General features: G+C 43.9%; 1 protein-coding gene across 1 annotated transcript in view; it reads left to right on the forward strand.

Moving 5' to 3' along the window:
• Positions 1-15,588: 15,588 nt before the first annotated feature.
• The window catches only part of POU2F2 (POU class 2 homeobox 2), a 132,502-nt gene continuing 122,942 nt past the window's right edge, over positions 15,589-25,148 (forward strand). The window contains exon 1 of the mRNA XM_056847516.1: positions 15,589-15,659. The gene's annotated coding sequence lies outside the window, so the exon portion shown is untranslated. The remainder of the gene's footprint in view (positions 15,660-25,148) is intronic.

Raw genomic sequence — 25,148 nt, forward strand, 5'->3', positions numbered from 1 at the left:
CCAGCATGGTGTAGTGGTTAAGGGCAGTGGACTCTAATCTGGAGAACCATGTTTGATTCCCCACTCCACCACACGAGCAGCAGACTCTAATCTGGGTTTCCCCACTCCTCCACTTGAAGCCTGCCGGGGGACCTTGAGCCAGTCACAGTTCTCTCTGAACTCTCTCAGCCCCACCTACCTCACAAGGTGTCTGTAGTGGGGAGAGGAAGGGAAGGTGATTGTAAGCCAGTTTGAGTCTCCTTAAAGGTAGAGAAAAGTGGGGAATAAAAACCTACTTTTCTTCTTCTTTTCTGGTGCTCAACAAGTGCTCTTAGAAAGTGGGTGGGGCCAGGTTGGGCACTTGCCTAGCATGGCTTCTGATTGGCCCCTGGAGATCTGATGGGCAGGGCAGATTAAAATACTGTTGTTCCAGTGGCAGCTGCCACCACGACATTGGTTTTATTCTCTCATTCCTCTTTACCACTCTTCTCCCCAGCGCTCGGGCTTCCTTTGTGTATGTGGTTCCACCTCCTGTGGCAGCAGTTTTGTGGTTGTAACCTAGAGTTGCCAGGTCCCTCTTCACCACCGGTGGGAGGTTTTTGGGGTGGAGCCTGAGGAGGGTGGGGTTTGGGGAGGGGAGGGACTTCAATGCCATAGAGTTCAATTACCAAAGCGGCCATTTTTCTCCAGGTGATCTGATCTCTATCGGCTGGAGATCAGTTGAATTAGCAGGAGATCTCCTGCTACTACCTGGCAGTTCATCTCCAGCCTGGCAGTTCATCTACAGCTCATCTCCAGACTACAGAGATCAGTTTCCCTGGAGAAAATTGATGCTTTGGAGGGGGGGACTCTGTGGCATTGCACCCTACTGACGTCCCTACCCTCCCCGGGCTCCACTCCCAAATCTCCAGCAATTTCCCAGCCTGGATCTGGCAACCCCTACTCCCCCAAACCCTGCCAGTGGCCAGGGGGAACCTAGCAACCCCACTCCAGAGAGACGGGAAGGGGGAATGCAATCAGCCCACAAGCATGCAGCTCTGTATGATGAATTCTCCTGGAATGCCCATATTTATTAGTCTTTCTTTCCAGCTCTCATTGCCTCATTGGCTAGCCTCTTTCCCCCCATATGACTCTATATCATAAAGGCCCCTCCATGTGGGGCCTGCATTTCTTTGGCCTTCTGCCCAGGGCCTCACAACATTTCTGAGTGCTAAATATTCAAAATAAGAGTCCTGAGTTACATTAACTTGTAGGATTCCCTGCCTCAGGACATTATGATGGCCCCTAATTTAGGGGCAAAGGGAATTGGACACACTTATGGTCTGTTGATGGCTGACAGCCGCAATGACTGAATACAAACCTCCATGTTCAAAGGCAGTTATTCTTAAAACAGTGGGACTGGTGACAGGGAAACCACAGGAGGCCTTTGAGGGACATCTGGGGGGGCCACTGTGTGGAACAGGTTGCTGAAATAGATGAACCATAGAAATAGATGATCCAGCACGGCTGCTTGTACATTCCTATGCGTTAAAACCAAAGGCGACAAAACTGGTTTCTCTTTTCTTATTTGTGCAGGTCTGTATGTAATAAGTTTGTAACTTAATCAGCCTTTACCTGGCCTCTTGTGGATTGTATCATTGAACTGATTTTGCAGAGAAGCACTGGTAAAACAGCAGGCCGTGATACCCTCCAGCCTCCAGGTGGGGCCTAGAGATTTCCCACTATTACAACTGATCTCTAGGCAACAGAGATCACTTCCCCTGGAGGAAATGGCTGCTTTGGAGGGTGGACTATATCGCATTATACCCTGGTGAGGCTCCTTCCCAGGCTCCACCCACAAAAACTCCAAGTATTTCCCCAACCCAGAGCTGGCAATCCTACTTGTCAGGCCTTTGCTGGTTCAGGCATGTTCCCTTGACATGACTCTGTCAGACCATTGCTGGTTCTAGCCTGGCTCTGGCTCCGTGTCAAGCAACCTTGGTTCCCATGCCTGTAAATACTGTGTATACTTCCCTTCCTGCAGCTGCTTAGTTGTTTGGTCTACGCTTCATGAGAATTCTTATCTCGGGTTTACCTCACTGTGTTTTCCCTGAGTGGCTAAAGTGCTTTTAAGCTAGAGTTTTCCCTGTTGTGGTCATTAGCAGCCTTCATCTGTTTCTATACAGTCAGTTTTTATATTTACCTTTTTGCTCCTCATAAAGTATACTGCTTCAGGATCACCTGCCTGAGCATGTTTGCTTATGGGATGCTACAGGTAAATGCCTGATTCTGACATTAGGCTGCTAATCCTGCCTTTCCAACATGGTTTATCCAATGAGTCCTAAAGAGAAAACCGTTCTCAGAGAATTTCTGGACAAGAATCTAGCCCGTGGGTTCATCCGCCCTTCGTCGGCCCCCTGTTCAGCCCCTTCGTTTTTTGTGCGGAAAAACACAGGGGATCTTCGGTTGTGTATTGACTTTCGCAGACTCAATGCAGTTACCCAAACGAATGCCTATCCCCTTCCATTGATTCCTGACTTACTCAGCCAACTGAAAGAGGGGCACATTTTTACCAAATTGGACTTGGTCGAAGCTTATTACCAAGTACGGATTCGTAAAGGGGACGAATGGAAGACAGTCTTTTCCAGTTGTTTGGGAATGTTTGAATATCTGGTCATGCCTTTCGGGTTAAGTGGGGCTCCCAGTGTCTTCATGCAAATGATTAATGAAGTACTACATGACTTGCTTCACACACACACACACATGACTTGTTGTTTAAAGGAGTTATTGTCTACCTAGATGACATTTTGATTTATACTAAAACTCGAGAGGAACATGTGAAGTTGGTCAAAGAGGTCCTGAGACGTCTCAGAGACAATAATTTGTTTGCCAAGTTGTCTAAGTGTGAGTTTCACCAAGATAAACGGACTTTCTTGGGGTATGTGGTTTCGCCCAGGGGTTTGGCCATGGATCCTGAAAAGGTGCGGGCAGTGTTAGAATGGGAACCCCCCACAACTTGCAAACAACTTCAACAGTTTCTCGGCTTCGCAAATTTCTACAGGGGTTTTCTCAACAATTTTGCGAAGGTGGCTCTGCCCTTAACAGATCTGCTAAAGACTAAGGGGAAGGGGAGTATGGCACTCTTGCACTCCTCCCGCCTGGCTTGGACGCCAGACTGTCAGCATGCATTCGACACCCTGAAAAGACTGTTCACTTCCGAGCCCATACTCAAACACCCTGACTGCGAAAAACCATTTGTTGTTCAAGTAGATGCCTCCGATGTAGCTATGGGGGGGCTCTGTTGCAACAGGGGGAAGCGGGACAGCTCCAGCCCTGTGCGTACTTTTCTAAAAGGTTCTTGGCATCTGAATTGAATTGGCCCATTTGGGGGAAAGAGGCGGCCGCGGTTAAACATGCCCTCACGGTGTGGAGACATTTCTTAGAGGGGGCTGAGTTTCCGTTTGAGGTATGGACAGATCACAAAAATTTGGAGGCATTAAAAGGGTCACGCAAACTCACTGCTAAACAGGTGCGCTGGGCAGAATTCTTTTCTAAGTTTCGGTTTGTGTTAAAGCATGTTCTGGGAAAGCAAAACCACTTGGCGGACGTGCTTTCCCGGCTACCCCAATATCAAAGCAAGGAGGAGTGCCCTACAGACTCGCTCTTCACCCCCGAGCAGCGAGGGGTGATGTCGAGTTTGGCAGTCCAGACGCGCTCCCAAATACTGAAAGCTCCCGCCCCAGAGGTTTTTTACCCAGAGGTTTTTTACCCAGTCCGGTAAAACTCTACCCAAGAGTCTCCCCCCTTGGAGGGGCTACCAGATACTTTTAAAAAAGGCTTAGTGGAAGCCTACCAAACGGAATGAGATGCCAATGAACTACCAGACAAACTGACTCTGCGGGGGAAGTTTTGGTTTAAGGAAACCAAACTGTATGTTCCAGACACCTTGCGGAGAGAGGTGATGGATCGGGGCCACGGCTCCAAAGTAGCAGGGCATTTCAGGTTCATTAAAACCCTGCATTTGGTACGCAGACAATTCTGGTGGCCGGGGATGAGAACGGACTTGGACTCTTTTATTCGCAGCTGTCCTACATGTGCGACAGCCAAGAGGGTAGTGGGGAAGCCGCCTGGACTCTTAAAGCTGTTAGAAACGCCTTCAGCTCCCTGGGAAGTCATTGCCATGGACTTTATCACTGATCTTCCTCCTAGCCGGGGGGAAACGGAACTGTGGGTGGTTACGGACCTTTTCTCTAAACAAGTGCATTTAGTCCCCTGTGCGGGACTGCCTACAGCCCAAAAATTGGCAAAAATGTTTGTGTCACATGTTTTCAAATATCGCTCGTTCCCGCATAAGATAATTTACGACTGCGGGGTTCAATTTGTGGCTAAGTTTTGGAGAGCCTTCTTGAGGTTGGTGGGGGTTGAACAGGGATTGTCGAGTGCATATCACCCCCAAACTGACGGATAAACAGAACGTGTCAATTCGGTATTAGAGTGTTATTTGCGTTGCTATGTCAATTACCATCAAGATGATTGGGTAGAATTATTACCTTTTGCAGAGTATGCCTACAACAATGCCTCACATCAGCCCACAGGTTTTAGCCCGTTCCAGGTGGTGTATGGGAAAGAATTTGGACCTTTTGGTAATGTGGATATGACGGGAGGTAGACAACACCGAAGTGGCTGATTGGGTTGGGGTCATGAAAGTACCTGGCCCTGGCTACAGGAGAATTTAGAGCAGGCCAAAAGAAAATACAAAGCACAAGCAGACAAACACCGCACCCCAGGGTGGGACATGAAGGTGGGGGACCAGGTGTACCTATCCACAAAGAACCTGCGCTCCTTGCGTCCCTGTAAGAATTTCAGTGAAAAATACTTGGGACCTTTCCCAATTTCACGGCTCATCAATGACGTCACGGTGGAACTCACCCTTCCTAAGTCCCTAAGAGGGATCCATCCAGTATTCCATGTCAGTCTTTTGAAACAACATGTACTCGCTCCTGAGTGGTATCCTGAGCCCTCTCCCGAGGTCCCCGTGTTGGTGGAGGGGGGGAGAACATTTTGAAGTGTCCAAGATTCTCAATTCTCGCATTCAGAGGGGGGCGCTCTACTATCTAGTACGTTGGAAACATCTAGGTCCGGGCCATGATGAATGGGTGGCCGAACACAATGTAGCAGCTCCCCGATTAGTTTGTCAGTTCCATGAAGCCTACCCCCACAAGCCTCTTCTGGCTGAAGATAGTGAGGGAGGCCCCTAGGGGGGGCAGAATGTCAGGCCTTTACAGGTTCAGGCCTGTTCCCTTGACATGACTCTGTCAGACCATTGCTGGTTCTAGCCTGGCTCTGGCTCCATGTTAAGCGACCTTGGTTCCCATGCCCGTAAATATTGTGTATACTTCCCTTCCTGCAACTGCCTAGTTGTTTGGTCTACGCTTCATGAGAATTCTTATCTCGGGTTTACCTCACTGTGTTTTCCTTGAGTGGCTAAAGTGCTTTTAAGCTAGAGTTTTCCCTGTTGTGGTCATTAGCAGCCTTCATCTGTTTCTATACAGTCAGTTCTTATATTTACCTTTTTGCTCCTCATAAAGTATACTGCTTCAGGATCACCTGCCTGAGCGTGTTTGCTTATGGGATGTTACAGGTAAACGCCTGATTCTGACACTACTTCCAATACCCCACTTGTTAAATTAGGGACATTCCTGTGTCCTTATAATTTCCCTGTTCTCAAACCAGCGCACCACCTTCCTTTGTTGCTCATGGTGAAGAGATCTGATGAGATCAGGATAGCTTGGGCTGTATTTATTTGTTTGTTTGTTTAAGGTTTTTTTATAGATCTCACAATAGAAGAAGAGTTGGTTTTTATATGCCGATTTTCTCTACCTTTTAAGGAGAATCAAACCAGTTTACAATCTCCTTCCCCTCCCCACAACAGACACCTTGTGAGGTAGGTGAGGTTGAGAGAGCTTGAAGAGAGCTTGTGACTGGCCCAAGGTGACCCAGCTGGCTACATGTGGAGGAGTGGGGAATCAAACCTGGTTCTCCAGATTAGAGTCCACCGCTCCTAACCACTACACCACGCTGGCTCTCTTACACAACAACTGCAACTCAGTAACAACAGCTGTTACTGGTGGGAAGGATGCAAGGGGAAATTGAGCATCTAGCATACACATGTGCACACTCATATCTTTTTTAAAATGGCACCCCCCAAATCTCTCTCAAAGGCCTGAAAGCAGGGACCACCCTTAGTGAATTACTATTTATTATTAGCTTCATTTATAGCCCGCTTTTCTCACTTGGGCTCAAGGCAGATAACAAATATGATGAGAGCTATTCAGTCAAAACAGCAAGCAAATTACAAAGTATGATCTAAAAAAAAAGTATGATCTAAAAAAAAAAACTCCTTTGAAGCTAACAGTAAAGATTAGTCAAAAAGGGCAAGAGTCCAGTAGCACCTTAAAGACTAACAAAAATATTTTCTGGTAGGGTATGAGCTTTCGTGAGCCACAGCTCACTTCTTCAGAAGAAGTGAGCTGTGGCTCACAAAAGCTCATACCCTACTCATACCCTACCAGAAAATATTTTTGTTAGTCTTTAAGGTGCTACTGGACTCTTGCCCTTTTTGACTACTGCAAACAGACTAACGCGGCTACCCACTGTGAGTAAAGATTAGAGGTAATACACAGGGCCAACTGGAAAACTGCTAAGGACCTTGGTTTAGTGTGATGCATCTTCAAATACAGAACAACCCAAAGGCATGTAATCCCACCCTGCAGCTCCAGTAACAGAATTCAGCATTTTATGATTCTTTGGGAAGATGGGTATTTAGGATTTATCAGCACCCCAAAGAATCACATTTGTTTATTGAGATTAGCTTATTTTGAGATCCAGCGTGGTGTAGTGGTTAAGAGCGGTGATTAGGAGCAATTGTCTCTAATCTGGTATGAACCGGGTTGGTTTCCCCACTCCTCTACATGAAGCCAGCTGGATGACTTTGGGCTAGTCACAGCTCTCTTTTAACTTTCTCAGCCCCACTTACCTCACAGGGTGTCTGTTGTGGGGAGGGGAAGGGAAGGTGGTTGTAAGATGGATTGATTCTTCCTTAAGTGGTAGAGAAAGTCAGCATATAAAAACCAACTCTTCTTCTCTTCTCTCTTCTTAGCATATCATCAAGGCACCCTGACCTGGATGGCCCAGCTAGCCTGATTTCATCCACTCTAAGAAGCTAGTACTTATTGGGAGACCTCTGAGGAAGACCAGGGTTGCTACTAGGGTTGCCAGCCCCAGATTGAGAAATACCTGGAGATTTTGGGGGTGATGCCTGAGGAGGGCGGGGTTTGGAGAGGGGAGGGATTTCAATGAGGTACAAGGGCCACAGAATCCACCTTCCAAAGCAGCCATTTTCTCCAGGTGATCTGACCTCTGTTGCCTGGAGTTAAGTTGTAATAGTGGGAGATCTCCAGCCGCCACCTGGAGGTTGGCAACCCTAGTTGCTATGCAGAGGCAGGCAATGGCAAACCACCCTGAACATCTCTAGCCTTGAAAAACCCTATGGGGTCGCCATAAGTCGGCCGTGATTTGACAGCACTTTCCACCACCAAGTGATCATGGCATTCCTCGCTTTGTGCAAAGATTTGGGTCTTCCTCCTCTTGAGCCTTCGGTGTCGTTTTGGACCCAACAAACTTTGCAGCCTCTGTGATTTGCTCCTTTCCTCCTGGACTACTTCCTGCACCTCCGGGTACCTACCTTCCTTCCCTTTCCTGTTAGCGGACTTTTTCAGATTCAGATTTATTAGTACAGCATAAGCCAGTAAAAACACATGTGTCATTTATTTAAAAAGGTAAAAAATTACAGCAGTTCAATTACAGCAGACTTTGTGCAACAAAAAAACATCCAGGTGCCGCCCTGGCATGACCTCCCCCCCACCCCCACTGTGCCTCCTTGACTCTCCACGTGCTTTCCTGGTTCCTTGTGCCAGTTTCCTGCTCCTCTCTTTATCTCTAGCTTATAGTCAAAACTATCAGCAAACTGCTTGGGATGGCACAGTGTGGAAGGTGCTGATGCACCACAGAGACTCGGTTCACGTCTGACCACAGGGCTGGCATTAGCATACCCTGAGGTGGGGCAGCTGCCAGGGCCCAGGACGTCTGGTGGGGCCCACCGCCCCTGCCCCTTACCCACGCACCTTCCTTGCCATCTGTCTGTACCCGTGCTCCCAACTGCCCACTGTCATTGAGGAAGGTCATGGGAGTGGTTCCCAGTGGTGGAACTCTTGGTGGCAGGGGCAGCAGCAGCACCCCCTGCTGCACACACACTGGGCCCTGTGGTTGGGGAAATGGCACCCAGAGCGTGGAGGCGACTGAGCATGGGCCCTGGGAAGGTGTGAAAGTGGGAGAAGGACGCATGGACAGGTGGTGGGCATGCAGGTATGAGGGTGGAAAGGAGGGCATGAGGGGTGTCCTGGGGCTGGGCAGAATGGGGGCTTGGGCATTGTCCAACCAAGGGCCTGAGAAATCAGAAACCAACCTTCCTTGGCTATCAGCAGATGGCATCACTTCTTGGGTCCCTGGTGATGATGGTCGAGTCCGAGTCCATCAAATGCAATGTTGCTGCAGAAACTTGGCTCGGATCAGGCCCCCAGCTGTGTCAGCCCAGCATATTAAGAGCTCTCCCTTGCTTGGGGTGACAAAATACCTTGTACCAGCCCTGTTTCCTTATTGGGCTGCTCACCAACATTCCATAGGTGACAACAGGAACAGGAGTGTGACACCCCTGTTCTCCAGCTGAGGATTCCCGCCTGATCTCTGCTGCTTATTGCATTCCTGAAAGCTCTGTTCTCTCGGCTGTCATCAGCGGTAGTCCATACGACACTAGTTAAAAGCTATTTGTTCTTGAGATTAACGATTCACTCGAAAACCGTAATTGCCCTACAATCACTTTTTGACGCTTTAGAACAAACTTTATATGAAATGTACTTTAATGTCTATGCGAGTGTAGAGACAGAAATCAGAAGTCCCAGGGGAAGGTGTCAAACTCTAAAGAATTACGACTCTGGCAACTCGTGAATAACGTAAAAAGAGGCCTCCCCCAAAAGAGAGGCAGTACAAGTTGACAAAAAAATAAGGGACAGCTAGATTCGAGTCCACGAGCACCTTAGAGATCAACAAGATTTTCAGGGGATAAGCTTTTGCCAGGGAGCTTCGACTGTTGGAAAGCTTATTCCCTGAAAATTTTGTTTTTCCTCGAATCTAGCTGTTCTACTGCAGACCAACACAGTTACCCTATGAAACTAGAAAATAAGGACTGTCCCTGGTAAACAGGGACAATTGGAGTGTACACCTTCTGGGAACTGACCTCGACCTGCTTTTTTAACCATTCTGTCTTCCCTTTCAGTTGCATGCCTCATCCTTACTCTAGGCAGGACCTAGAGGGTATGGAAACGGACATGTTCTAACAAATGTTTGCATATATCTCTTGGGCTGGAGGGAGGTATTTTGAAGCCAACCTTCCCTATTCCTTCAGTAGGGGGCGCCTCTACACTTTAGTGAAGAAGCTTTGCTAGTTTCCGACTCGAAGCCCACCTTGACATAAAAAAAAAACATGAGTCTCCTTGTTTTCTTGTGTGAAATGGTGGCGTTGGAGGAAATATCCTCGTAGAGCTCAGCAACTGGTGGCTGTTGAGCAGCGTGGGGCTCCCTCTTGGCCCTTCAGCTTGGGAACCCGGAGGCGAAACAGGAAAGCAGCTCAGGCAATGGGGTTTGCTGCTTTGCTGTTTTCAGGACCAAGGCCTTGTCTTTTCTCCTGCCTACTCTTGACTGAAAACGGCCCTCCAGCAAAACCAGTTGTTGACCAGGGAATGACAATGTGCTCGAGGTGGGAGGCATTGGGATTTCTGCCTTCTGTCGGGAAGTGAGGTTTTGTGGCTCGGAGCCAGAATCATGGATTCCTGTGTAACATGTCTCTAGTCACATCTGGCTGCTTCTACACAAAGCAGAATTCCATAACGAAGCATTCATTTTGGGCCTGAACCTCATTTTCATGTGCACAGTGTCCTCTGTCATTAACATTTGGAACGTCCCTAACAATCCCTTTCAGGCTCATCCTACTTTACCGGCCAGAAATACCTGGTGATCGGTTTTTCGGCCCAGTCCTCCAGCTTTCGTATGATCCCTTCTCTGTGGCTGCTGATTCGAGTCACAGCGTTGTTCAAGGAATGCATGGGTTTAATATTTATTTATTTGAAACATTTTAATGGTGCCTTTCTACCCAAATAGGGTCCCCAAGGTAGCAAACATTAAAACAGCATTTAACATATAAACAAAACCACCTCTCTTTTTTTACTAAGTGTCATTGAGAACAATCCCACACCAATCTTTTTGCAAGTCAGAATTCTTTCTTTTTTTTAAGCGGCTGGGGTCAGTTTTCCATTAGGATGGCTTTCCCCCCTCCTTGTTTCCTGCGTTTGATCCTGGGAAAAGCATCACTTTCTGTTATTTCCCCACCCCCAATCCCTCAGCATTTGTTCATGAGATACGTGTGCCTGTCAGTGCTGTGTGTTACAGAAGATATAATCCAACACACTAACAAATAGGCTTCCTTGAAACGTTTTTTTTTTTTTAAGTGTTTTCCTTAGCTTTTCCTACAGCTGTCTGAAACCTCTTAATATTTTCGGGCGGGACGTCATCACTTTTAATTTACAAATTATACAATTTAAGCAAAATATAATTCCACTCTTGCATCCAAATGGTTCTTGATGAGAATCCTGGTAACTCAAGAGCAAGGGGAGGAGAAAATGGGACATGCTGTGTTGGTGTCAAGTTAATTGGAAATGCATAGTGAGGTTTTAATGACATTGTTGTAGCTGTGTCAAATCAAAGGCGTGCAAAATAATGTCTGGACATTGGTATCTCTGGACGCAACCCACCATTTTTTTTTTTTTTGCAGGCATGGACTCTAAACCTTTGTGGTCAGGGACATGATCTATAATGACACGCAAAGGGTCAGGCATGTCGACTATGAGTTGAGAGTGCCAGCCGAGCCGAGAAAGTGAGGTTGAATTAACAGCTATGTATAAGGAGCAACTCTGTTCCTATGGAAAAACTCATTACACATTTGTAAGGGGCTACTGAGCATGTGGTCTCCAGTTAATGAATTGTGGATCTGGTTAATCAATTAATTGTGGGGGGGGGTTACTTGTTTTGGAGTGGAGGGGTCTACTTTCTAGTAAAATTTGGTGTGCCTCTCTTGATGATGCTTCCAGGCTGTGATCTTGAGCTGTGGCACACAACAGGGTTCCCCCCCCCCTCTCCTTGGGAACTAATAGAATCAGTATTTTTCCACTGAACGAAAATTCCACGCCTTGTCCTTCGCTTGCCGGTGTTCCATGTAACATAAAATAAAACCCACTGGGTATGGTGTCTAGAATCCTCAATATGTACAGCTCAGGAATTGTTTTTAATTGCCATGTGCAGCAACCTGTAGCATCGGAAGAAAAATGATTCTTTGGAGACCTAAGGAAATAATTACCCATTCCAGACTTCTATGCACTTAAGGCAACAGTTCTTCCTTTTTTGCTTTTCTGTTTCTAAAATATTTAACTGAAGCACCTTCATTCTCTAATGGTGTTTCCATTTGCGATTTAATTTTATCTTCAAGAGGAATTTCAGATTATTTTTATTGTACAAGGCATTTTCGATTTCCCTTTTGCACAGAATATTGAATTCATGTTGTATGTAAATAAGGATCACCCTGGAACAAGCAATTTTCAGGCTTCGATGTGAAAAAATTGTTTTATCTGAGAGGAGAAAAGCAAATTAAAATGCTTTAAAAATACATTAAATAACATTATTACAAAATAACATTATTCTGTATTTTCTAGATATGTTTTCTAGTCAACATACATGGTACTAAATATGGATTGCTCATGAACGATCTTAACAATTTGTGTAGGCAATGATGCACTGTGTAAAAAAACGCAAAATGCTAACGGTTGAATGCATACAGAAGTTTGAAGTCACGGTGAATGATGTGTACATATCTGATAACTTTAAATATTTGGCTTATCAGAATTAATTCCTAGTACCCAAGACCATATTTACGGAAATAGACATTGTAATTTTTTTATATATATAACTCCAGATATATGAACGTTCATATATAGAACTCCAGATATATGAAGCCCAAGAAACTCAGCTCTTGGACAAGCAAAATATCACAATCCAACCCCACACCTACGGTGAGATAGGTTTAATTCTCAGTATATTTTTAACCAAATAACTTATGCATTACAAAGAAAAAAATAATTTCTAACTAAACCACAGCAATTTTTCTTCTTCTAAAAATATTATTTATCAGGGTTGAATACATCCTTAATATATTTAATGTAAAACAGAGTTTCAGCATATATTTCCTTAGAAAGTTAATCCCAAATTAGTGGCTTTACATACTGTTTCAATTATTTAACATTGGTATTTCACAATGTATTTGGAGGCTAAATGTTAGATAGCCAGTTTTGCATAATTTGGCCTTCCTCTATACAGATCATTCTTTACATTTCAGGGTTGGATTGAAGATTATTTTATTTCTGTGTTGTACAGAATATTCTGTATTGTTGAACACAATAGTCTTATTGAATCAGTACTGGTAATACATCTCTCTACAACTGAAAACTGATTAACACCGAATACAGAGAATAATACTTTTGCATATTATCATATTAATTCTTTCTATGTTTATCACATTAAAAACTAGTAATTTCCAGTAGGCATTTAAAAATGGGCTGGTCTGTGTCCCAGTGTTCTTAATTCTTTTACATATAAGATGCCAATTGAGAACTATTCAGACATCTTTAAATATGACGTGCAAAGTTCTCATCTTTAAATATGCAAAGTTTATACTGCTGTGATGGCAAAGCATGTTCTTAAATTACACATTATCCACAATACTTTATACTTTTCAGCACTGCCATTTGGTTATTCATTGTTTGTATTCATCATATGCAAAATCTCCAGTTGCTTTTACATATGATTTTAATATTTTGAGAGGGATATCACATATATTCTATTGACCCTTAATGATAATTTTCAAGTGTCTTATAGTATTCATTTATTTTACATATAATGCTTATTTTTAATAAGTTTTACATATTTTTTGCATGTTAAACAGAAAATCCTTTCTTCCCATATCATTTCCCCTACTGAGTAGTCATTTTACTGATTATATTCTTTCTTGATATTTCTTGTATTTTATTTTTCTTTGTGTTGATGATACATACTTTATATTTACAGTTTGTATTGTTATCATTGCAAATGGAACAACTAAACATTTTGTTGCAAATATATATTTTATACAATACTCAAAATGTTCCAAATGTTCACATGAATGACATGGCTATTTTCCATATAAGAACTCTAACTGGAATGCAGAAGCATGTAATTTAAGTGCTTTTCATATCAAGTACAATTAACTTATTGCATAAAACACTTGATGTAGGCAGCAAAGCTTTATAACTGTTGGCAAGTAATACAATTAATAGTAAGTATTTATTTTAAATATTTCACAGTTTTGCATATTTTAATTAAATATTCTTTCATGTCTATGATTGTTGTGCTGCTTACAAGAGTTCATGAACAGAAATCTTTCTGATTTTTATAAATTGTAGCACCATTAGTTGAGAATATATACTGCATGGACTCCTCATAATTGTTTTCGGTTATAAGATTCTTTTTAAATGTTCGTTAATGTAATAATACAAAATTATAGATATTTTGTGGTTTGTATCTAGTATTTACACTGTACCAGATATGTAATAAAATGTTCTTAGATCCAAACAGCCAGTTGATACAACCATTTGCAATTATTTTACATTTAATTCTTAATATTTGCTCATTATATTGTGTTTTATCTGCCTCACTTTACAATCACTTTTCACTGTAATTTTGCATCTAATAGATCAGATACAATCATGCTAATTCATGGTGTAAAAGTGTTACATTTTTCTATGCAATCTTCCTTTCCAGTTTCTCTGAATATTATATATATTGCATCCCTCATGTAAAGTGTATATAGCATACGACCCTAGAATATTTTTTTCAGTACTTGGACTAATGTCTTTCTATTACTTTAGAATGTTTTGTTCTTGACTGCCCAGTTCTCTGTCATGGCTCCTTTGTGAAAGGTAACCAAGAATGTTTTGCATTTCCAGAAGATAGGTCTAACTAGATGGAAGCAACGCACGGAGGAAAATTCCTGGCATTTCACAGAGCATTAACACTCTCCCAAATTTTACAAATAATCAGCACATATATAAAGTTGGAAAACAGGAAAGGACAGCTTTAACATGCCAGAAAGGTGTGTATACACACACACACCCCTCGTACCATTCACACACTCATTTTGTAAGCTCAGGGTTCAAAGCCTTCCCAAATGCAATCTTTGCTGCTTTATCAGCCATTGGAAATCCTGTCCTTCCCTACGTCCCCCCATTTTCTTCTCCTTTAAACCCTAGGACAACCCCAAACTCTGCTCCAGGTTCACAGATCTTCCTCCCATTCAGCCCTAAAGGGTTTTCATCACACACACCCATCCTAAATCCTGGAGTGCTCCTTTATCTTGGAGGGCTTTAAGAGGGGAGTGGACATATTCATGGAGGAGAGGGGTATTAATGGCTGTTAGTTAGAATGGATACTAGTCATGCTGCATACCTATTCTCTCTAGTATCAGAGGAGCATGCCTATTATTTTGGGTGCGGTGGAACGCAGGCAGGATGCTGCTGCTGCAGTCGTCTTGTTTGTGGCTTCCTAGAGGCACCTGGTTGGCCACTGTGTGAACAGACTGCTGGACTTGACGGGCCTTGGTCTGATCCAGCAGGGCCTTTCTTATGTTCTTATCCTTAGGGTTGCCAACCTTCAGGTGGTGGCTGGAGATCTCCCGCTATTACAACTGATCTCCAGATGACAGAGATTAGTTCACCTGGTGAAAATGGTTGCTTTGGAAGGTGGACTGTATGGCATTATACCCCACTGAAGTCCCTCCTCAGGATCCACCCCCAAAATCTCCAGGTATTTCCCAACCTGGAGCTGACAATCCTACTTATCCTCAATTTTCCTAACCCTCTTCTCATGCCCTAACCATAACACTTCCCTTTCCTACCCCAGACCATTCTTACCCTTCTTTCTGTACTGCCCCCTTCCCCCATGTTCCCCCCAAGCACCAGATAAAAACTCTCTCAGTATTTCCTCCCAACCCCCCCCCTCCAAGAGTCTTCTCTTTCATCATGTTGGAGGGCTTAATGTTAATGTTGGGATGCTTCCCCCCTTCCCCCCTCTAAAATTCGGAGGCTCCCCTTATTTCTTCCCTCCCATGGACTCCCCCACCCCAATCAGGGCTCCCTTTCCCGCGCGCCCCAGCTCCATCCTCAATCTGCTGTTGCTGCCCTGAGCATCTTTCATCCTGGTGCTGATGCTGCTGCATCTTTCTCGTTGCCCGGGCAACGGGAGCCGGGACTGGGGAAGGGAGGGGGGAGCGAAAATGATGGAGAGAATCCGGCGCGCGCCCTGGCTCGCGCTCTGACTGCTGCTGCTGCTGCTGCTGCTGCGGCCGCCGCTCCAGCCATCGCTCCTGCTTCCCCCTCAGCTCCCGTGTATCTGGGCTGCACCCATGCGCGCATGGAGGAGTCAGCTTGCGCCCACCGATGGAAGCAGAGGTAGGTGCAGTCTCTATGCAATCCCCCCCACCCCGCCTCCTCCTCCCTGTCTCCTTCCCTCTCTCTCTCTCCCATTTAAAAATCTTTAAAACTTTGCATATTAATATCTGCGCTTTGCATAAATCTCACCCGCTCTTTATTGATTGCAAAATGCTTAATGCAGCAGCTGGTGTATCGCACACACACAGAGCAGAACACACACACAAGCGAGTCTATTCCTTTCTCTCTCTCTCAACGCGGCAGCCGCAATTGTTCCAAGACCTTTTCTCCCCCCCCCCTCTCTGGCATTTTGTTTTTGGTGGTAGCCGTGGCTCAGCTTGGAAGGAAAGGGGGCGAAAAAAATGGGAAAGAGGGGCAAATAACGGAGAGATGTACTACATAAAAACGATAATTTTTTAAAAAGAAAATAAAATAAAATGCAAAAATGATACCGAGGTGCTTTTAAAATGCATTTGAAAAATTCCTTGCAAAGGGAAGCTGTTCTGGCAAGTGCAAAAAATTGGTATTTGCTGGCTGTAATTTTTGCGAATGGTTTTGTGCAATGAGCGAAGAATTTTTTTTTTATTTAAAAATTGTTGCATGGATAAAAATAATATCAGAAGACAGAGGAAAAGCTGTAGAGGATTTTCTGCCTATATCGCTTTGCTTTCGGTGTCGGTGGCTCGGCTTTTGATGCTCTGGCGATGGAAGAAAGAAGGGAGGGGGGGGAAGGAATAGAATGAAGGCACCGGAGGAAATGGGGGGGGGGAGTTGTGGCACCGACGCTTATAATTTGGTTTTTGGAGTGTTTTTGTTGTTTTTGTTTTTTTGCAGAGAGGGCATTTATGGCTTGCTAATGTGTTGCATTATTTGGACCCCCCCCCCCAGAAGACTCTGCAATATCAAGGGTTGCTTGGATGAATCGGGGGCTGCTTTTCCGGGGGGGGGGCTAGAATGTGCCTATGGAATTTCCCTCCCTAGTAAACGCAAGTTGCATAACGGAAAAAAGGAAGCTGGAGCGGTCCGGATGGTCCGGAGAGCTGATGGGGAGGGAGGGGGGACGGTGTGTCTGGGGGGGGGGGAGGGAGGTGTAATGGCCGGAGCGAAGCGGGGAGGCAGAGACAGACAGCGAGAACTGGACTCTTCTTTTGTCCGTGGAGCGGGGGGGGGGAGAGAAGAGGAAAGGAAGGATGTTATTAATAATTATTTGCAGCCCAGGGCGGCTATTGTGTGGAAGGGAAGATATTAACGCGGGGGGGGGGGCTTGAGGAATAAATGGGGTGGTGGTGGATGGGTGAAGAGGTCAGCTTGTGACCGGGATAGGATGGGGGGGGTAGAAGGGGGGGAGAGGCGGATGGGGGGGGGGAGCCAGGTGGGGTGTGTGCAGGATAAGGGAGCCAGATGAGAAAGAGAAAGCGGGGGAGAGAGCAGCATGGGTCTGGTGGGGCTGGCAGTTCTGGGCCAGTGAGCAGCAGAGAGACCAAGTCCAAGGCTGGGGTGTCTATGTGGGGCAGAGGGGAAGAGGGGGAACACTTTGGTTAGGGCAGGTGGGAGAAGAATAGGGGGATCTAGGGGTGTGGCTGAATGTTCAGTTTTCCTGAACCCCAAAGCCAGATTAACACCCCCACCCCAATTGACACTTCATATGACCCTCCTACCCAGTGCTAACGTTTTCAGTCTCCTTCCTGGATCCTTCCCATCTTTGCAGTCCTGTGGTGACTTTTATTTCTCCGCACATGGCACCACGGAGTTTGGGGAAGACGCCTGGCACGCAAGCCTTCTTCTCAAGTTCGCTTTGCATTTCTCCTTTGGCCGGTGCATTTCCTAAGTTTCTCAGAGTTCAGGGGTAATACAAATTTCTCTCCTGGCCAGGCAGCGGAAGGAGGTGCTTATGGGGGGGGGGGAAGGGTGATGGGTTGGGCACTTGCAGGAAGTTGCCAGGGGGAAGGTGATATCCCAGTGGGCAGTTGGTGAGGTTGGCAATACCTTGCTGAAGAAAGACTGGCTGAGAGGGTCTCACTCCCCTGGCTGTTGTTTTGATTTCAGACATGACGTTTTTACCTTGTGGTTGCTTAAACCGCACGGTTGCAGCTACCATTGTCTCTGGATAGTTACAAGCATTGGCTGTAGATAATTCATGGTAGAAAATCATGTTGTTATTGGGGGGTGCTTCCCTGATACGGGCAGAGGGGGAGATTACTCAGGAGTAAATTCTACACAGTGCAGAAACTTTAAAGAGTTTTGTGACAACAGCCCTTTCTGCCACCAGCCCCATGAGATGACGTGACAGCATCTTGTTCGTATTTAGGCCTTTGTATAATTTGAGATATTTTGTGTATATACATGTGTATATCCCTGCAGGTATATATATTGCCCCCATGAGTGTATGTGTGAATCCATTCAGCTGTACAGTTGTCTATGCGCTGTGTTCCTTTTTGTCCACTTTTGTCCACCTGTGCCTGAATGGCCCCCACAATTGTCCAGGCAAATTTCCTGATTTTTCCTTCTGATTGAAAATTTCTATTCCTCTGTTTCTCACAAACCTCACAGGTGGGAATTGCCACTATGAAGAGAAAGATTCACTGAAACTCTGCAGGAAATTCTGTCACTTTCACTATCCTAATGCCACATATACAAGACCAATTGGGGGGGGGGAGAATTCCAGCCCTTTATCACCCTGATTGTGAGCACATCAGAGAGATTAAAAGGCAGGGGCGATTAATCTGCATCCAGCGCTCTTGAATATGCACCCCGAGTATGAACGAAAGGGTAGATGGAGTATGTCTGGGGGTAAAGACAATGCACTTTTCTGCTTCCTCGCTACAAGTGGTCTGGTGTGGGCCTTTTGCCAGTAACCATACTGAGAAACTCCTTGTTTCTGTTCAGGACTCTTGCCTAAATTTGTCTCTGGACCCTAGGAAGGGATCTTCCCTTCTGTGGGGCATGTTTTCTGAGAAACTGCCCTTTTGCCATCCCCAAGTCTGGCGAGGATTCCCCCACCAACCTTTAGGCCTGGTACCATGACCTCCTTACACACCAGTTTTCTAGGCCTCACTATGATAGGTCTACCTGTTACTCTGGATTGATTGATCCAGAGTGGGTGCAACTCTGTGGTGACAGTAATTTCTTGACCTGAGTTTGGGAAAGGAGGTGGAGACCAGAATATGCCCTTTTCTGTCAGGAGAATGGGCTCAAGAATAGGCTAAGGAGGTTCCTGTCTTCATGAGAGCGTAAAGAATAGAGTCTAGGGGTTAGGACAGGAAAGGCTAAGAGGAGGGTACCTAAGATTACACTCCTTCTGATCCTTTAGTTAGTAAATATCACTCCTATGTTCTAACAATCACAAATCAGCCTTAAATCCCTGCTCTACCCTTATTGAAAGGTGTAGAGGAGCATCCACTTCTGAGCCTCCTTGTATAGGACAGGACGGAATGAAGAGCATTAATGGATAACTATCCCTTTCTTAATTAAGTGAACTTGGAACAGTGCTGTGGAATTAAGCGAGTGGATATTTTTGTGTGTGGCATTCACGATGTTGGAGTTTTGTGTGTCTGTGTCGTGCGATTTTGTGGTACCTTTTTTGTGCCTTGGTCTGTGTGTGTGTGTGTGTGTGTGTGTGTGTGCTTTTATTTATTTATTTTTAACAGTGGCTCTATAAATGTGGGCCCTGGAAGGTCAGGGGGTGCCCTGCTCGGGAAGCGTTGTGCCGTTTGGTGCGTTGTGTGGGTGGGTGTGATTGCTTGTGTGTATGTCTCTCTCTGTTGGGTGTGCATCTGCTGTTGTCAAGCGAGACCTCATTTCTCTGCAGTGACCTTTTTTATTGCAGTCTGGAGTGTGTGCATTTGTATGTGTGTGTCTTGGTAACCCTTTCAGTACTACTGTGCTTCTTCCTTCTCCCCCCCCCCCCCCATCTCTTTCTCTGCCATTCCCCCTGCAGGTTAGGCCCAGGGTCTGAAGTCCTTCTAGGGCCAGGCCTATGGCTTCCCCCAAGCAAGGTGCTGTGAGGCCTTACCAGTCCCTTGGCTGCAGAGGGTCCCTCACTGCTCCCTTTCCGTACATGACTCCGCAGTCTAATTTCTCTCTGGGCCTCTAATTGCGTGCTCTGTCCACCCATCTGTCTGTGGGCATGTGTCTGATGTGTGATTTTGGCCTCCATAAATTCCATTCCTCTCCTGGTCACCGACAAGCCTCATTTATATATGTAGATAGGTTGCTTTCTGCATCCATCCATGTGTCTTATCTTCTTCCTCTGTCATGGAGCACTACAAATTTCTTTCTTTTTATGTGCCCCTCTTTAAGCTTTTTTAAAAAAACAGCTGTACTCCTTCTCCTTTCACTGATTTCTTTTTTCATTTGTCTTTCTGCTTTCCTAATTTGTTTTTACTAAATTATTTTTGGGTCCCCCCTGTCCTCCTCTCGGACGAGCTTCTTCCTTACGCCTCATTTCACTAACCTCTTCTTTCCATCCACTTCAATAAAAAAACCTTTCCAGATCTCATCCCACTAAGTCCCCTTGGCCACATGATCTTTCACCCTAAACCCCCCCTCCCCGTAAAGTCATGGCTCTGTCAGAAAGGGAAGGTACCCCCTTCCTCTTCTCTTCCCTGAAATCCAGAATGGGGAATAGAATAGTAAATTGCTCCCTTTCCTTAAAAACAAAACAAAATCTGTTTTCTTTTATTGAAATCAGAAAATTGTGAGTCTCTAATGTGGTTGGGTAGGGTGCTACACTTCCCACTTCCAGTCATAAGGGACAGTGCATTAATGGAGAATTCTGATCCACAGTTTTCCAGTGCTATGTGAGAGCAGCCATTTCCTGGTCAAGAAACTGACCGCCAGCTCCATCTCACCCGACAAAGAGTCCAGGTCATTTATTCTATGAATGTCACCTGGGGAGGGGGGGAAGGGAGAGAGAGAGAGCAGTCATACCCTTCAGCCATCAAACACTGTATCCCCCCCTTTTGCCCCACTTTAGTGTCCATTTCAGTGGCAACTAGATGCTTTCCACCCCACCCCCAGACACACCTTTACCATATTTTCCTCTGGGGGAGGGTGGTCAGAAGGCTAGTGAATGTAACTGGTGCAAAGAGTCTCTGTAGAGGATGCAGAGAAGGAAACGTATCTGAGATCAGGGATCTGTTTGCTTTATCACCCGCAAAACAGCCCCACGGTCTAGCCCAAGAAGAATAGAAGGACCCCGGAAAGGAAGGAATCGAAGAAAGCAGGAAATTTTTAAAAGGAATTTGTTCCCTCATTTACCTTGGGTCTCCTGAACAGCTGGAATTCTTTCATTTTTTAAAAGAGCCATAATTACAGAATATCTATAGATAGAAAAAGGGGGGGGATGATACAAAGGAAGTCACATATCTTAAAGCAAAGAGCAGGCCCCAGTAACAATTAGTAGGAATCTACCATGGGTTAGTGTTTTCCTATTGCTCAGCCTAGGTTATTGTGTGACTAATAGATCCATTTACAAATCAATGTATGTTAAATGGGAAGTCATCAATTTAATTATCAGCTGTTTTGAAATTTTATCTTCTCATTTAAAGGTTGATTTCCAAAATGTGTAAATTTCTAACCATATGTATGTATGATGATCATCTTTGTAAATGTATAAAGATAGCTGTAAATTACTCTGTGAGAAAGTTTTTGAAACAGTTGGGGAAAGATGGATTTGCTTGTAATTATATAAATATAGCTCAATCCATAAACAGCCTTGAAACTAGAATTATCAAGATATATACCACCAATGTGTTGCACAATATTTAAATATAATCTCTTGGATCTTTGTCAGTGCCTTGCCGTTATTCCTTCCTTCTGCATTCTACAGCTAAAAATTGTATATTAAACTCTTTCTGTTTTTCCTTTAAGCATCAATATTGGGGTATATGCAAATATGCACACCTGCCCTAAAATAACAGGTGCATTGGCTCAGATCAATGCATCTATGAGAAAAGGTCACTTCATCAATAATAGAAAAATAATCAGCCAGTTCCACATATAATTCCACGTTTGAAAGTCTCTTTTGTTTTCTGTGTCTCTGAATGGATCTATCAATAACAAGATCAGCCAGTAAATACATTCATCCATATCAATAATATCTGGTATCTATTTCCAGAATACAATTCAATAAATATAAAGGGATCGACTTACAAACCTATAAATAATATACATCACTCATTGCGTCCTTCATTTTCTATTACACCAAGAGCTCTTGAAAGCACTTATGCAGTGTAAAAAAACCATTGTGAACAGCCGATCGGGCCCCACTGACTGCGATTTTTAAAAGAACCCTAATGGGAATGGAGTGCTAATCCATAAATAATAACTGTTTCTAAATATGTTTGCATAGATTTGCATAGGCATTTTCAGATTCACACAGATTATATACTTAAAATGGACTTGTCATTTCTTCCCAGATTGTGGGGTAGGAAATGGATGTTTTCACTTTCCTTTCACCTTTTTTGTGCTATCACATCAAAGTCATATTAAATACAGTTTGCAAGTTATCTCGGTTTGAAATGAAACTTCCAGGCACGATAGACACAGAACGTGGAAAAGAAATGATCTCTTACGGTATATTGGATCAGCTAAATTTATCTTTATTAAAATAACAGTAACAGATGCTTAAAAATGTGGCGATCCGTTTGTAAAATAGGTGTAAATGTATAGAAAAGCCATATTCCACACAGTTGTAAAGAGAACTCTTTAGATGCCAGAAGGTATGAATACTCTGAAATTCTATGAAATACCTTGAAATTCTATGAAATACTCTGAAATCAAATAATTTTTATATATGGCTCTATTTTCTGACTCCCTGTTGGCATGATTCTGCAAGTATAGATGTATTTGGGCATCTGATAAATACAAGATACGTAAGGGTCTCTATAAACATATAAAGTATGTCTAAAATAATTAGCTTTTAAACAGAATTACACAATTAAAAATAATTTACACTTAATGAATTATCCTCTCTTCAGCATCGTCGTAATCCTAGCCTTTGAATGTTCAAAACTGGAAATACCTATGTTTTGTGTCAGTGGGATTAATACAATAATCCTTCCCCAGATACAAGCTGATGATGCAATGGTTTCGGAGGGAGGTCTAATGGTTTTGGTATGGGGCTGGGTACGAGGGAAGCTGGGGGTGATCAGAGAGCGTGGAATGGAGTGGAGAGGGTCAGGTTCGCAAGTGAGATGTGGCGTTTTGTATTAGTGTAAGAATGGCTGATGTGCAATTGAGATGCCTGAGAGTCTTGTTACACCTGTTTACGTGGTTTTCAGTTGATTCAAGAGACTCGCGGATTTTCCTCTGCCTTGGTGTATGCCGAGGTAGATACCAGCCTTCTCTCTTGCTGAACCCTCAGTCCACACCTCGGCTTTCTACTTTGCCGAGACAACATTTCTTTGGCTCCTTGTGCTGGGCAGGCAAACCAGTATGTTAAATTTTCCCTCAGCTAAGACAACGGCTTACTGCTACCTCATCACACAGGAAGGGACCAGCCTCCATGTTCTGAACAATGCTGAACAGCAATGGAACCCAGTGTAGAAAGCAGGACTGACATACTCTGCATAGAGAAAAATCAGGTGTACTAGATCCAGTTGGGTTTGGTTGACACTGGCCCTAGCAACTTGTGGTCATGGTGAATTGGAGCCTGTAAAACTCTTTCACCTTTTTAAAAAGGATTATTTCGATAGCAGGACCTTTGAACTAGAAGCTATGTTGTCTCTACGGCCGTGAGGCCTTATATCCCTGTGGGTGATGTCTTAGGAGCAATAAGGGCCAATCCACTTTCCCCCTACAGTAAGCTCATGGGAAATAGAATTGTGTCAGGGTTTACGTGATCATAGCTGGACCCACAATTGTACAATTCATTTTGGGGGGAAAGTTGGGCAGTCTAATCACCCTTTATCATTATCCAACCTCAACCCTGGCTAGACAAAAATGGCCGGTCACATCCTCATTGGTCCTGCAATGTGTTTTGGTGGCTCGGACCCTTTCCCGTTGGCCTTGTTGACGCATCTAAGATCCATTTTAACTTTAAACTTTTAAACAAATAGGCAAGCAGGTACTTGGGTCTGTGCCAATTGAGCCAAGTTGTAGTTAATAGGACCAGCTCAGCTTAAATCCAAATACTTCATTTTAATTGGGTTTAAGAAAGGGTTGAGAAGGAATCTATTTTCTGTCATTCACACAACAATGAGTGGCCTTTGGATATATCTACCTAAATCAGTAGTCTCTGTGCAGAGTTAGGATTTAATATTGCTTTCCATAAAGATGTGATTGGGCGGATCATTCAAGTTAGAGTGAAATAAATCTCAGTTTAAAAACGAAAACCTTCTCTGCATTTTTGAATACTCCCTTAAAAAATAATAAACTGAAGCCCTTTAATCCAGATTGAGTAGACTATATCTGTAAAATTTTGGAAGCAGTGAAAAAACTTCCTTTGCCTCTGAAATAATTAGTAGGGTCAAGGTATATGTATTTAATTCCACAAAGAAAAGACAGACTGGGCTAAAATGCTTAAAGATCCATCTTTGGGTGATTGCAGCATTTTGATTTGAAATTAAATCAGCTCCCCTTTTATTAAGCTTGTTGAATTTTGCCAGTTGCAAAATAAAGTTTCTTGAAAAAGAGTTGTGTGCGCTATTAGTAAAAAATATTCTGTCAGATGTTTCTTTTTTATTCCACAAAACAATTCCATGTCTTAAATATTAAAAACTTGATTTAAAAAAAATGAAGTAAAGACTATTTTGGCAGGATAGTTTATTTATTTATTTATTTAATCCCTTAACAATTTCTCTTTGGCAAATTTCTTCTTTATAATTCATGTGGGGAAAGAGGAGGTCGGTAGAAATGGACCAGATGAGAAGGGTGGGGGGAGTTATTTTGTTTTCTTTTTGAGAGGAGGCAACTAATAAGAAACTAGAACACAAGGGCATTTTACACTTCAACATTTAAACATTAAAATAGGAAGAACCAATTTTTTTGTGCTCGATTGTATGCTAAAGATTATATTGGAAATGGGTTGTGACAGGGAACAGGTTTTTTAAAAATTTGTTCTGATTCTTTTAGGATGTGTTTAGCTAAGAGGGTGGAAAGAGGCAAACCCTTTCTGGCCTTTGTTACCCCGGTTCAACTCCTTGTACCATGTTGATCAATCCCAAATAATTAATTCTCTTTGCTCCTTAATTTGCAGTTGCTGCAGTAGATTAGATCTCCACTTTGCATTGACAGGATAGAAAAATGCCCATTTTTGCTATCCTAACCACCATGAATGTGATAGAGTGCTTAAAGTGTTTTTTTTATGCTAACTAATGGGGGTGTTAAGTGGTCTTGAGAACATACCCAAAAGCAGAGGTCTTCCCAATTGAAGTCATAATCATAATGTGTTGAGTCTATTCTTCCATGTTTGCTTGTTTTATTTTAATAATTTCTGTCCCATTCTGCTCATCAGAGGCACTCAAGGCGGCTGACCCACTACACACACACACACACACACACACACAC

This window comes from Euleptes europaea, chromosome 3, assembly GCF_029931775.1.
Source record: "Euleptes europaea isolate rEulEur1 chromosome 3, rEulEur1.hap1, whole genome shotgun sequence".
Taxonomy (NCBI): Eukaryota; Metazoa; Chordata; class Lepidosauria; order Squamata; family Sphaerodactylidae; genus Euleptes; species Euleptes europaea.